The following is a 13,016-nucleotide window of genomic DNA, read 5'->3' on the forward strand; positions in this document are numbered from 1 at the left end:
GCAACCCACTCCAGTATCCGTGCCTGGAGAATCCCACGGATGGAAGAGCCTGGTGGGCTACAGTCCATGGGGTCGCAAAGAGTCGGACACGACTGAGCGAGCTCACTTCACTTCACTTGTGCAAACAAAGCACCCTTGGTGGGTCTTCGCTTCCACTAATGCAATAAAATGACAAAGGATTTTCAGTACTCATAATCCTCACATAAAACAAAAGGAAGTTTAACAAGTGTAAAAACAAAATACTTATTTTTACCAAGTAGTTCTCAGCTCAAAGCTCAACTTCAGCTCAAAGTTTTCTAGATTAAAAACAGTTAAGGTATACACATAGCATATTTTCCCAATAATAATTTCTGAGTCATGAACAGCTTTGAAATCAGATGCAGACTAGAGTCCAGAAGAGCACATACTCAGGATATACCCACCAGGACCCTGTAACGTGAACCAATTTCAAGGAAAGGCTGGTTGCCTCAGCTGTGCGAGGTGCTATCTTCAGCTGACCTTCAGCTGTCAAGCCCTGCAGGAAGCCTTGGCCTTCCTGTCCCCATTCCCCTTCCAGAGCCCCATGCCAACAGCTGATCGATGCCAGGATATAGATGTCTGGTCATGTCAGTCCCCCTCAGTCACGTCTGAAGGGTCAGTCTCCATCCACATCTCCCCTAAGGAGTCAGCTGAGGCTGCAGCTGGGCCTCTGCCCGTTCTCGTTTCCTCCTCCTTCTTCCTGCAGGTGTTCATCCCAAGACACCCTCATGCTAAACCTCAGGTCAGAGTCTTTTTGGGGAACCCAACATGTGACAACTATGAACACGCCTGCATAACGTATCCCCCCCCGCCCCCCCGCCTGGGAATTATTCAAAATGTGCAAGAAACTTTTATAAGTTCACACACTATTTTTGGAGAGCTTGGAAACATGTTTAACTTCCATACTCCATTTTATTTCATGATAAAATTTGACTCTATATAGGATAAAACTACTACTTGAAACTGAGATTCTAAGTCAAAGATAAATATATACAGACTCAACTATTTATTTCTAAAAGAAATAGCTGTTCTAGACAAAACAATTGGCTTTATTTATATAAAAGCTACTATATATTTTGGTTGGCAAAATAATGCACACACAACTCTCTCAAGCATTATAATGCCTGCTTTTTATGAAGCCAACATTCTGACTTTAAATACAAAAGAAAGGTCAAGCTGTGAAAGTCAAGAGAATTTACGACATTGTTCCCTAATGAGTGCCTACAGAAAAGGGTATTACTGAGGAAGCAATGAAAAGCTCTTAAAGAATCAAAAATCAATCTGTATGCAGCTAACATTGGCTGCAGGCATTTTTGCAAGTGGGAGTAAATGCACTAGAAAATTTTTATTCTTATTTGTACGTAAATACCAATTTAAAAATTGTGCGTTTTTGGGAGCAACAAATGACAAACAAGGTGTGCCTATAATGATGGAGTTATTTGCAATCACACTATGGGTGACATGTTTTACTTTTTATTTACTTATAAAACATTCACGATTATGCTTTATCTATTCAGTTCAGTTTTGGCTTTTTCTTCTTTCCTCTCTCTTCAACGACTTGAAAGCATCTCATGATTTCAATCATCTCATGAAAGTATGATTAAGCAACCATACTTTCTGCAAGACTTGCCTCCTTCACCACGTCTCTTTAGTCCCAATTTCCTAAGTCAAGACTGATACCTTCTGAAATAGAGGATGGTTTGAATGCTGCGAACCTTTAAATTGGCTTAATATTTCTAAAAGCTGAGAGGAAAAGGTTTTAAATTCTTCACGGCTACAAGGATTTTCTTAGTTAAAATTCATGGGATCTCACATCCCTGGCTTTCTAAATGTTACAATTTGTAGCAACTCAAATTTCTGGCTTTCTCAAATAAATTTTAAAATAAATGATAGCTTCAAGTTTTGTTTCCAAGACAGTCACTTGTTCTACTCATTTATGTACAGAGAGGTCATATGTTTTCAGGCCCCATTCATTAGACAAGTTTTGTTGAGATATTTTATTATAATGTGCCAACACTTACTACTCTTTATATCACTGAGGATGAACAGAATAGAAAATGAAATTTTGATTTGTGAGCTGGAATTGAATTTAATACTGGTTTTTTCATTGTAGGGGAGCAAAACTTGCCACCCTCAAATATCTCTTGGGCATTCAGAGTATTTCTAGCTGAAAATAATCAGGGTCCCAAAGACTCAGGAAGAAACTTTGACTTTCCCCCTAACTGTCTTAAGAATTTAGGTAGAGAGCCAGTTAGGTGAATAGAGTTATCAGCTGAGACGTCTGCAATAAATATGGACTAGGAGTGGTGGGGGGAAACATCGAGACCAGAGGCAACTCCAGGTCCCACTGTTCCTGGGTGAAACAGCAAACATTTGTTTACCAAATATTTGCTTTGTCATCTCCAAGTGAATTGCCTTCCTCCCCTTTGAAGTCCCAAACCACCTCCCCTAACATCCTCTTTTGTCTTTCACTGAAGGTGGTATTTAAGGTGAGAGGTTCAATCATTTGACAAGTCACCCAGTTTTTCTAGGTTTCTCCCACTTGTACATGTTATTAAAATTTTGTTTGATTTTCTCCAGTTAATCTGTCTCATGTTAATTTAATTATTAGACCAGCCCCAAGAACCTTGGAGGGTAGAGAAAAATTTCTTCCTTCTCAAGAACATTAAAGCCCTTCTATTTTTCCTGGAATTTGGGGTGATGGGATAGGAAGTGGGAAGAAAACTCTTACTACATTTTCTCAAATAGATAATGTCATGATTGCTTTTCTTTACATTTGTTAACATTATAAGATTTAATAATAGCTCTTTATTTAGCACTGTCAACATACTTGCTTGATTTTTTTCACAGAAAATAATAATCCAGGGAAAAAATAAACATGACTTCCAGATGTTGATATCTTAGATTATTTCCAAGAAAATAATTTTGAAAAACATCAGTAACTAAGTTTAGACTCCTAAAGAAATATTTTCATCTCAGGATTAAGAAAAGTCAAACACACACACACAGAAGTCGCTCAGTCGTGTCCGACCCTTTGCGACCCCATGGATTGTAGCCCACCAGGCTCCTCGGTCCATGGGATTTTCCAGTCATGAATACTGGATTGGGTTGCCGTTTCCTTCTCCAGGGGATCTTCCCGACCCAGGGATCGAACCCGGTCTCCCGCATTGTAGGCAGACGCTTTACTGTCTGAGCCACCAGGGAAGTCCATCAAAAACGCAGAAGAGTAGTAGTAAGTTTCAAAAGGATGTCAGTTGAGATCTTTTCTAGATGAAATCCACTTCAAAAGGGGACCCTAATTAAGTACTTAGTGTCATCAAATCCACCTTATTTCCCCTTGTCTTCAAATTCACTCATTTGTAAGTATTTATTGAACGTATATTATATGTAGAGGCATGATGAGTAATATGAGAGCATATAAGAAGTAATGTATAACTTTATGTAATTTATACTATAGTAGAACATTCAAGCGGGGAAACGGAACTAAAAGGAAGAGTCAAGTTAATTTCGCTAGCTTTGTAATTCAATAATTAGTTCAACAAACATTTACTTAAGCATACCTGCTATGTAAAGGGCACGTTTTCATTTTGCAAATACAGTAAACTGCATAGGTATTGTGTGATTAAATGCTGGGTATAATGTTTGGGCTTCTTTTGCACTAGCGCCACTGGCTTCCCAGGTGGCACTAGTGTTAAAGAACCCGCCTGCCAATGCAGGAGGTGCCAGAGGCATGGATTCCATCCCTGGATGGAGAAGATCCCCTGGAGGAGGGCATGGCAACCCGCTCCAGTATTCTTGCCTGGAGAATCCCATGAACAGAGGAGCCTGGCAGGCTACAGTCCACAGGGTTGCAAAGAGTTGGATGCAACTGAAGCGACTTAGTATGCACACGCATGATGTTTGGAACATGGTGAAGACTACTCATTACTTAAATAGATTGAATAATGCACCCTCCAAATAAGGGCACATTCTAATTTCCAGAAGCTGTGAGTATGTTACCTAACAAGGCAAAGGGAATTTTCTAGGTATGATTAAGTCTATAATCTGGAAATAGGAAATTAGCCTAGATTATGCAGCTGGGTGCAATGTAGTCACAAGAAATTTACAAAATAAAGTAAGTGGCAAAAGAGTCAGAGACATAATTATGGCAACACAGCAGCATTAGAAGTGCTGAAAGGCTGTACGTCAAGGGATATGGACAACCTCCAGAGGTTAGAAAAGGCAAGGGAATAGATTCATTCCAGAAAGAGTACAGCCCTACCACCATCTTGATTTTGAACTATTTTGAACTTCTGATATTCAAAATATAAGATAACAAATTTGTGTGCCTTTACACCAATAAGTTTGTGGTAATTTGTCACAGCAGCCATGGGAAAATAATACAGAACCTTCTCGAGCATTTACAGTGTGCCACTACATACGTTAGATGTATTATATTATTTAATCTCTGTAAGAGCCCTATAAAGTAAATATTAATACTGTAATTTTCTGTCTCTCACAAATAAGGGAACCAAGGCAAAATTGTTTAAGCAGTTTGCTCAAAAGGCTGAATTCTTTTTTTGACATTTTAATATATTTATTTTTAATTGAAGGATAATTGCTTTACAATATTGTGTTGGTTTCTGCCCTACATCAACATGAATCAGCCAAAGGTATACATATTTCCCCTCCCTTTTGAACCTCACTGCAACCTCCCACCCCATCCCGCCCCTCTGTGTGTGTGAGAATTTTTCAGTCGTGTCTGACTCTGAGTCCATGGAATTCTCCAGGCCAGAATACTGGAGTGGGTAGCTGTTTAGCTCTCCAGGGGATCTTCCCAACCCAGGGATTGAACCCAGGTCTCCTGCACTGCAGGCAGATTCTTTACCAGCTGAGCCACCAGGGAAGCCCATCCCACCCCTCTAGGTTTTCAAAGGCCCGGTTTGAACTCCCTGAATCACACAGCAAATTCCCACCAGCGACCTATTTTGCATATGGCAATGTATATGTCTCCATGTCTCTCGCCATGTGTCCCGCCCTCTTCTTCCCGTGTCCACTCACAAGTCTGTCCTCTGAGCCTGCATCTCCATTGCTGCCCTGCAAATAGACTCCCCAGTACCATCTTTCTAAATTCCATGTGTATGCGTTAGTATATGATATTTGTTTTTCTCTTTCTGACTTACTTCACTCCGTATAGTAGGTTCTATGTTCATCCACCTCATTAGAACGGACTCAAATGCATTCCTTTTTATGGCTGAGTAGTAGTCCTTTGTATATGTATGTACCACAGCTGTTTTATCCATTCATCTGCTGATGGATATGTAGGTTGTTTCCATGTCGTAGCTCTTGTAAGCAGTGCTGCAGTGAACACTGGGGCACATGTACCTTTTTCAATTATGGTTTTCTCAGGATATATGCCCACCAGTGGGATTGTTAGGTCATATGGTAGTTTTATTCCTGGTTTAAGGAATCTCTGTACTTTCCTTCATAGTGGCTATAACAGTTTACATTCCCACCAGCAGTGCAAGAGGGTTCCCTTTTCTCCACACCCTCTTAATCATAATTAGGTTTCCTCATGATCAAGCAAAGTAATGCATATACATGAAGCAGGATACCAACCTATTAGCAATTTTATTACTGAAGTGTTTTGCCAAATGCTCATAGTTTCCTTGGATTTTACTTTTACCTTGATGAAAATTCTGGAAGTGTACACTACTATAGATTTGAGTGATTGCTTGAATTTTATGATAAACATAGTGGCTTCTGTGTATTCTTGATGGCTATTTTCCATTTCTAACATTTTCCATTTATTTCACTGTAGGAATTTGATGAAATATCTGCCATTGTCTCTGTCTCTCTCAGAAATGGACTGAGACCTCCAACTACCACCATACTGAAATGATAGTTGAACAGCTTAAGGTACAGTGGTTTACTTAAACAAGGCTACTTGAGGGACAGTAGAGCATTTAAAAATAACATAGAAGTTATTGGAGAAGTATAATAAAGGTATCAATTTTATGTCACAGAAACCTTAACTATTTCTTTATTAAAAACTCAATCTTCCTCTATGAGTAAAATAGAAAAATATTCTGTACATATATGTTGGTAAACTCCTGTGATAGTTGGTCCATAAAGAAGGTTGAGCACCAAGGAATTGATGCTTTCAAATTATGGGGCTGGAGAAGACTCTTGAGAGTTCCTTGGGCTGCAAGGAGATCAAACCAGTCGATTCTAAAGGAAATCAACCCTGAATATTCAGTGGAAGGACTGTTGCTGAAGCTGAAGCTCCAATACTTTGGCAACCTGATGCAAGGAGCCAATTCATTGGAAAACACCCTGGTGCTGGGAAAGATTGAAGGCAAAAGGAGAAGATGGCAGCAGAGAATGAGATGGTTAGATAGCATCACCGACTCAATGGACATGAATTTGAGCAAACTCTAAGAGATATGGAGGACAGAGGAGCCTGGCATGCTGCATCCATGGGGACACAGAGTGTCAGATATGTCTTAGTGATTGAACAGCAACAACAACAATACTAATTCAGATATTACATAAAACACATTTATCTTCTATTTTCACACATGGATGAAGATTAAAAAATGGCAACTTTAAACATATTAGAACTTATTTTATAAGTAATTATAATGCAACATAATTTTGATTATTTCTATCAGTAAGTATAATGTAATTAGTTTTATTATATCTTTTATTTCCTTGAACAATAAAATGTGTTCTATTTACTTTTTACAGTAAATGAAGTGCAGTCTGCAGTCTATGTAGTACTATCTTTTTCTCAAAACAAAGCAAAAAATTATTTTAAAGAAATATAATATGATACTCTTTTTTATGTGCCAGTTTTTGTTTTCAAAAGGTTTATGGGACAGTTGGACAACCAAATTCAATATACTGTTGTTCATGCACAACTGAGGAAAATATATGTCAAATTTATATTGCTGAATATCAGAGATACATTTCACAAGGGGTTAAAAGTGAAACAATAACATTGAGATACATGATTCTGGATTATATGAAAGTATACTTTCCTTTATGGTTTTACTAAAAAGCTGACTTTTCCAGGTATTTATTCAAGAAAGAATAGAATGTCTTTCTTATACTACAGAATGAGACTTGTCAACTAAGATTCATTGCAATATGTGACACTGATGAGGATGCAAAACACAGACATAGCACTCACTTCAGTTCAGTTCAGTTGGTCAGTTGTGTCTAACTCTGCAACCCCATGGACTCCCTGTCCATCACCAACTCCCGGAGTCCACCCAAACTCATGTCCATTGAGTCGGTGTTGCCATCCAATCATCTCATCCTCTATTGTTCCCTCCTCCTCCTGCCCTCAATCCCTCCCAGCATCAGCGTCTTTTCCAATGAGTCAACTCTTCACATGAGGTGGCCAAAGTATTGGAGTTTCAGCCTCAGCATCAGTCCTTCCAATGAACACCCAGGATTGATCTCCTTTAGAGTGGACTGGTTGGATCTCTTGCAGTCCAAGGGACTCTCAAGAGTCTTCTCCAACACCACAGTTCAAAAGCATCAATTCTTCGGCACTCAGCTTTCTTCATAGTCCAACTATCACATCCATACATGACCACTGGAAAAACCATAGCCTTGACTAGATGGACCTTTGTTGGCAAAGTAATATCTCTCCTTTTTAATATGCTATCTAGGTTGGTCATAACTTTTCTTCCAAGGAGTAAGCGTCTTTTAATTTCATGGCTGCAATCATCATTTGCAGTGATTCTGGAGCCCCCAAAAATAAAGCCTGTTTATTTTCCACTGTTTCCCCATCTATTTCCCATGAAGTGATGGGACCAGATGCCATGATCTTCATTTTCTGAATGTTGAGCTTTAAGCCAACTTTTTCACTCTCCACTTTCACTTTCATCAAGAGGCTTTTAGTTCTTCTTCACTTTCTGCCATAAGGGTGGTGTCATCTGCATATCTGAGGTGATTGATATTTCTCCCGGCAATCTTGATTCCAGCTTGTGCTTCTTCCAGCCCAGTGTTTCTCATGATGTACTCTGCATATAAGTTAAATAAGCAGGGTGACAATATACAGCCTTGACGTACTCCTTTTCCTATTTGGAACCAGTCTGTTGTTCCATGTCCAGTTCTAACTGTTGCTTCCTGACCTGCATACGGATTTCTCAAGAGGCAGGTCAGGTGGTCTGATATTCCCATCTCTCTCAGAATTTTCCACAGTTTATTGTGATCCACCCAGTTAAAGGCTTTGGCATAGTCAATAAAGCAGAAGTAGATTTTTTTTGGAACTCTCTTGCTTTTTCGATGATCCAGCAGATGTTGGCAATTTGATCTCTGGTTCCTCTGCCTTTTCTAAATCCAGCTTGATCATCTGGAAGTTCACGGTTCACATATTGCTGAAGCCTGGCTTGGAGAATTTTGAGCATTACTTTAGCGTGTTAGATGAGTGCAATTGTGTGGTAGTTTGAGCATTCTTTGGCATTGCCTTTCTTTGGGATTGGAATGAAAACTGACCTTTTCCAGTCCTGTGGCCACTGCTGAGTTTTCCAAATTTGCTGGCATATTGAGTGCAGCACTTTCACAGCATCATCTTTTAGGATTTGAAACAGCTCCACTGGAATTCCATCACCTCCACTAGCTTTGTTCGTAGTGATGCTTCCTCAGGCCCACTTGACTTCACTTTCCAGGATGTCTGGCTCTAGGTGAGTGATCACACCATCATGATTATGTAGGTTGTGAAGATCTTTTTTGTACAGTTCTTCTGTGTATTCTTGCCACCTCTTCTTAATATCTTCTGCTTTTGTTAAGTCCATACCACTTCTGTCTTTTTGAGCCCATCTTTGCATGAAATGTTCCCTTGGTATCTCTAATTTTCTTGAAGAGATCTCTAGTCTTTCCCATTCTATTGTTTTCTCCTATTTCTTTGCACTGATCACTGAGGAAGGCTTTCTTATCTCTCCTTGCTATCCTCTGGAACTCTGCATTCAAATGGGTATAGCTTTCCTTTTCTTCTTTGCTTTTCACCTCTCTTCTTTTCACAGCTATTTGTAAGGCCTCCCCAGACAGCCATTTTGCTTTTTTGCATTTCTTTTCCATGGGGATGATCTTGATCCCTGTCTCCTGTACAATGTCACAAACCTCATTCCATAGTTCATCAGGCACTTTTTCTATCAGATCTAGTCCCTTAAATCTATTTCTTACTTCCATTGTATAGTTGTAAGGGATTTGATTTAGGTCATACCTGAATGATCTAGTGGTTTTCCCTACTTTCTTCAATTTAAGTCTGAATTTGGTAATAAGGAGTTCATGATCTGAGCCACAGTCAGCTCCCGGTCTTGTTTTTGCTGACTGTATAGAGCTTCTCCATTTTTGACTGCAAAGAATATATAATTGGTCTGATTTCAGTGTTGGCCATCTGGTGATGTCCATGTGTAGAGTCTTCTCTTGTGTTGTTGGAAGAGGGTGTTTGCTATGTTCAGTGCATTCTCTTGGCAAAACTCTATTATCCTTTGCCCTGCTTCATTCTATATTCCAAGGCCAAATTTGCCTATTTTTCCAGATGTTTCTTGACTTCCTACTTTTACATTCCAGTCCCCTATAATGAAAAGGACATCTTTTTTGGGTGTTAGTTCTAAAAGGTCTTGTAAATAATGCATTTACTTATTTATTCAATTACCTTTATTCAGTTGTGTTTCAAAGGCCTAAAGTGTTTCTAGCCTGATGATACAAAAATTCTGAGACATAGTCACTGTCTTCAAGAAGCTTAGAATGGTTTGGGAGGTTAATAAATACCACAAACAATGCAATGAGGTAAAGGCACTCATCATACTGAATGTTAGGAATCAGTCAAGCAAAGATAAGAGGGCTGTCAGGGAAATTTCATAGAGGAGATACACCTAAACTGAGTTTTAGAGGATGAATTGGTACTAGCTAAATACAGGAATTTATGGGGAATGGTGCTGGGAACATATACATGAGCAAAGACAAGATGATAAGGAAGTTCATGCATGTTGGGTCAACTCCAAACAGTGTAGAGAGATTGAAATATAAAATGAAGTGCAAGTTACAGTGTTGGGCTTCCAGCTGCAAGATGGAAATAGAAGTTGACATTTTCCCTATTTTATTCCTGTAAGTCATCCAAACAGAATGAGTAGAAAGAAAAAATTATATAATCTCATTTTTAGCCAATCAAGAAGAGTTAAATCCTAGGTGAAACTGGAGGAAAGGTTGACATAAATTATTAGAAATGAAATAAGAGTGCATTTCCCTTGCTTTTTCTATGGCAATGCCTTTGACTGTGTGAATCACAACAAACTGTGGACAATTCTTAAAGAGATGGGAATACCAGACCACCTTATCTGTCTCTTGAGATACCTGTATGCAGGACAAGAAGCAACGTTAGAACTGGACATGGAACAATGGTCTGGTTCAAAATTGAGAAACCAGTTTGTCAAGGCTGTATGTTGTCACCCTATTGATTTAACTTATACACAGAGTACATCATGCAAAATGCCAGGCTGGATGAGTTACAAGGTGGAATCAAGACTGCAGGGAGAAGTATCAATAACCTCAGATATGTAGATGATACCACCCTAGTGGCAGAAAGTGAAGAGGAACTACAGAACCTCTTGATGAGGAAGAAAGAAGAGAGTAAAAAAGCAGGCTTAAACGTCAGCTTTCAAAAAACTAAGATCATGGCATCCAGATCCCTCACTTCATGACAAATAGATGGGGAAAAACTGGAAACAGTGACAGATTTCATTTTATTGGTCTCTGGCATCACTGTGGACAGTGACTGCAGTAATGAAATTAAAAGAAGCTTGCTCCTTGGAAGAAAAGCTATGACAAGCCTAGAAAGCACAATAAAGAGCAGACACATCACTTTGCTAACAAAGATCCATACGGTCAAAGCTATGATTTTTCCAGTAGTCGTGTACGGATGTGAGTTGAGCCATAAAGAAGGCTGAGCACTGAGGAATTGATGCTACTGAATTGCGGTGCTGGAGAAAACTCTTGAGAGTCCCTTGGACTGCAAGGAGATCAATCAATCATAAAGAAAATCAACCTTGAATATTCATTGGAAGGATTGATGCTGAAGGTGAAACTCCAGTACTTTGGCCACCTGATGCAAAGAGCCGATTCACTGGAAAAGACTCTAATGCTGGGAAAGATTGAGGGCAGGAGAAGGGAGTGACAGAGAATGAGATGGTTGGATGGCATCACTGACACATTGATTTGAGTTTGAGCAGACTCTGGGAGACAGTGGAAGACCGGGGAACCTGGCATGCTGCAGGCCATGGGGTCACATAGATCAGACAGAACTTAGCAACTGAACAACACAACCAGAGTACATTTATGAGGAAAGCAAGAGGGTTTGCCTTGGTTGTAGGTTCCCAAAAGAACCAGCAAAATCTACTTCTCAATGAGAGAGAGCAAACTTGGAGAATTTATGTTTTCACCTAAATTCTTTATTTACAATTGTTAAAAGTACTGGTAGGCAACTACAATTAGTAGGTTACAATGCTTCTTTTGACCTAAATTGGGTTCAAAAAGCAGAGGTAGGATTAACTGAAATATTCATTTAGGAAGGAAGAAATCTATGGTAGCTGAAGAAATAGAAAATAGAAGAAAATAGAAACTTTGGTGGAGTGGTAAAAAAGGGGAACAATTTCCCTAGCTAAGGAGAAATGAAATAAAAATGACATCTCCCCCTACCTGCCAAAAAAAAAAAAAAAAAATCCTAGGTCAAAAGAAAACTTTCAGATAGATAGAACATGGTCCTGGATATTTCTCCACATGAATCTCCTTTAATTACCACGTCTAAGACAAAACTCATCATTTAAAGGTGAGAAATTTAAATAGTATGAGAATAGGATCTATAGAAGATATTATAGGGACTAATGAGAAAAGAAGTAAGAAAAGCAAGTGTCAGATGATGATCATGGACCAGGAAAAACAATGTGGTGGAGCAAATAAAAATAGTCATGACTTTAAACAAGCAAATCAACTTCTATGAAGCATTAGAATAAGTGAAAATAAACAAGAGCTTAGTGAAGAGATAAGGAAACAGGAGGAAAAGAAGAACTGCAAATTAGCAGAGTTCAGACGCTAAGTGAAAGAAACTGAACAAAATAAAATAGAAATACAGTTGACCCTTGGACAACACAGGTTTGAACTGTGCAGGTTTGCATTATATGCAGACACTTTTCAACAGTAAATATAGATACTACATAGTCCATCAATAGAAGAGTCTATGAATGTGGAGGGACAGCGCAAACGGAGGACCAGCTACAAAGATTTGCACAAATTAACCCTTGCATTGTTCAAGGGTCAACCGAAAAGAGTTTAAAAGGATACAAGAGAAGATAATACTTATGAAAGATAGGCAAAAAAGAGCCAATATGTAAATAATTGATGTTTCAGTAAAAAAAGAATTAAAATAATTAAAGATACAATTCAAGACAATTTTCCTTTTTAAAACAGCCTTAAATTTATTCAAGAAAGTGTTCCCTATACTTCAGGGAAACTTGACTCAGAGTGTTCAATACAAAGATATATCCTAGTAGAGTTACTGGACTCGAAATAGGTAAAATTGGCAGCTAATTTGGAAGTGAAGCTAGCGTTTAAGCTCTAGCAGCCTTACTTCAGGTTTAAGCATGTCTTTAAAACATTTTCCTCAACTGTCATTCAAAGGTTTTTCTGTATGAAGATCCAATGTTTAGATTCCATTTGTAAGAGGCACTTAGAGTATAATTTTCATGTTTTATTAATACTGTGTTAACTGATTCTGTTATTTTTTTCTCTCTCTCTCTCTCTTACCAAAGACTGCCATTTGAAACTGCTATCTAATCATGCCTGGATGAGAGCATACCATAGAGGAGTAAGTACCCTTTAATATATAGCTGGATGAGTACTGCTGGGAAAGGTAAAAGCACACAGCATTTATAGTAAGGGTACTGGCAGAGAAACTAGGTGGAGGGAGCTCTGATCTCAGCCCAATGGCCCCTTAAAGGATTTCCCTT

Source organism: Ovis aries, chromosome 8, assembly GCF_016772045.2.
Source record: "Ovis aries strain OAR_USU_Benz2616 breed Rambouillet chromosome 8, ARS-UI_Ramb_v3.0, whole genome shotgun sequence".
Classification (NCBI taxonomy): Eukaryota; Metazoa; Chordata; class Mammalia; order Artiodactyla; family Bovidae; genus Ovis; species Ovis aries.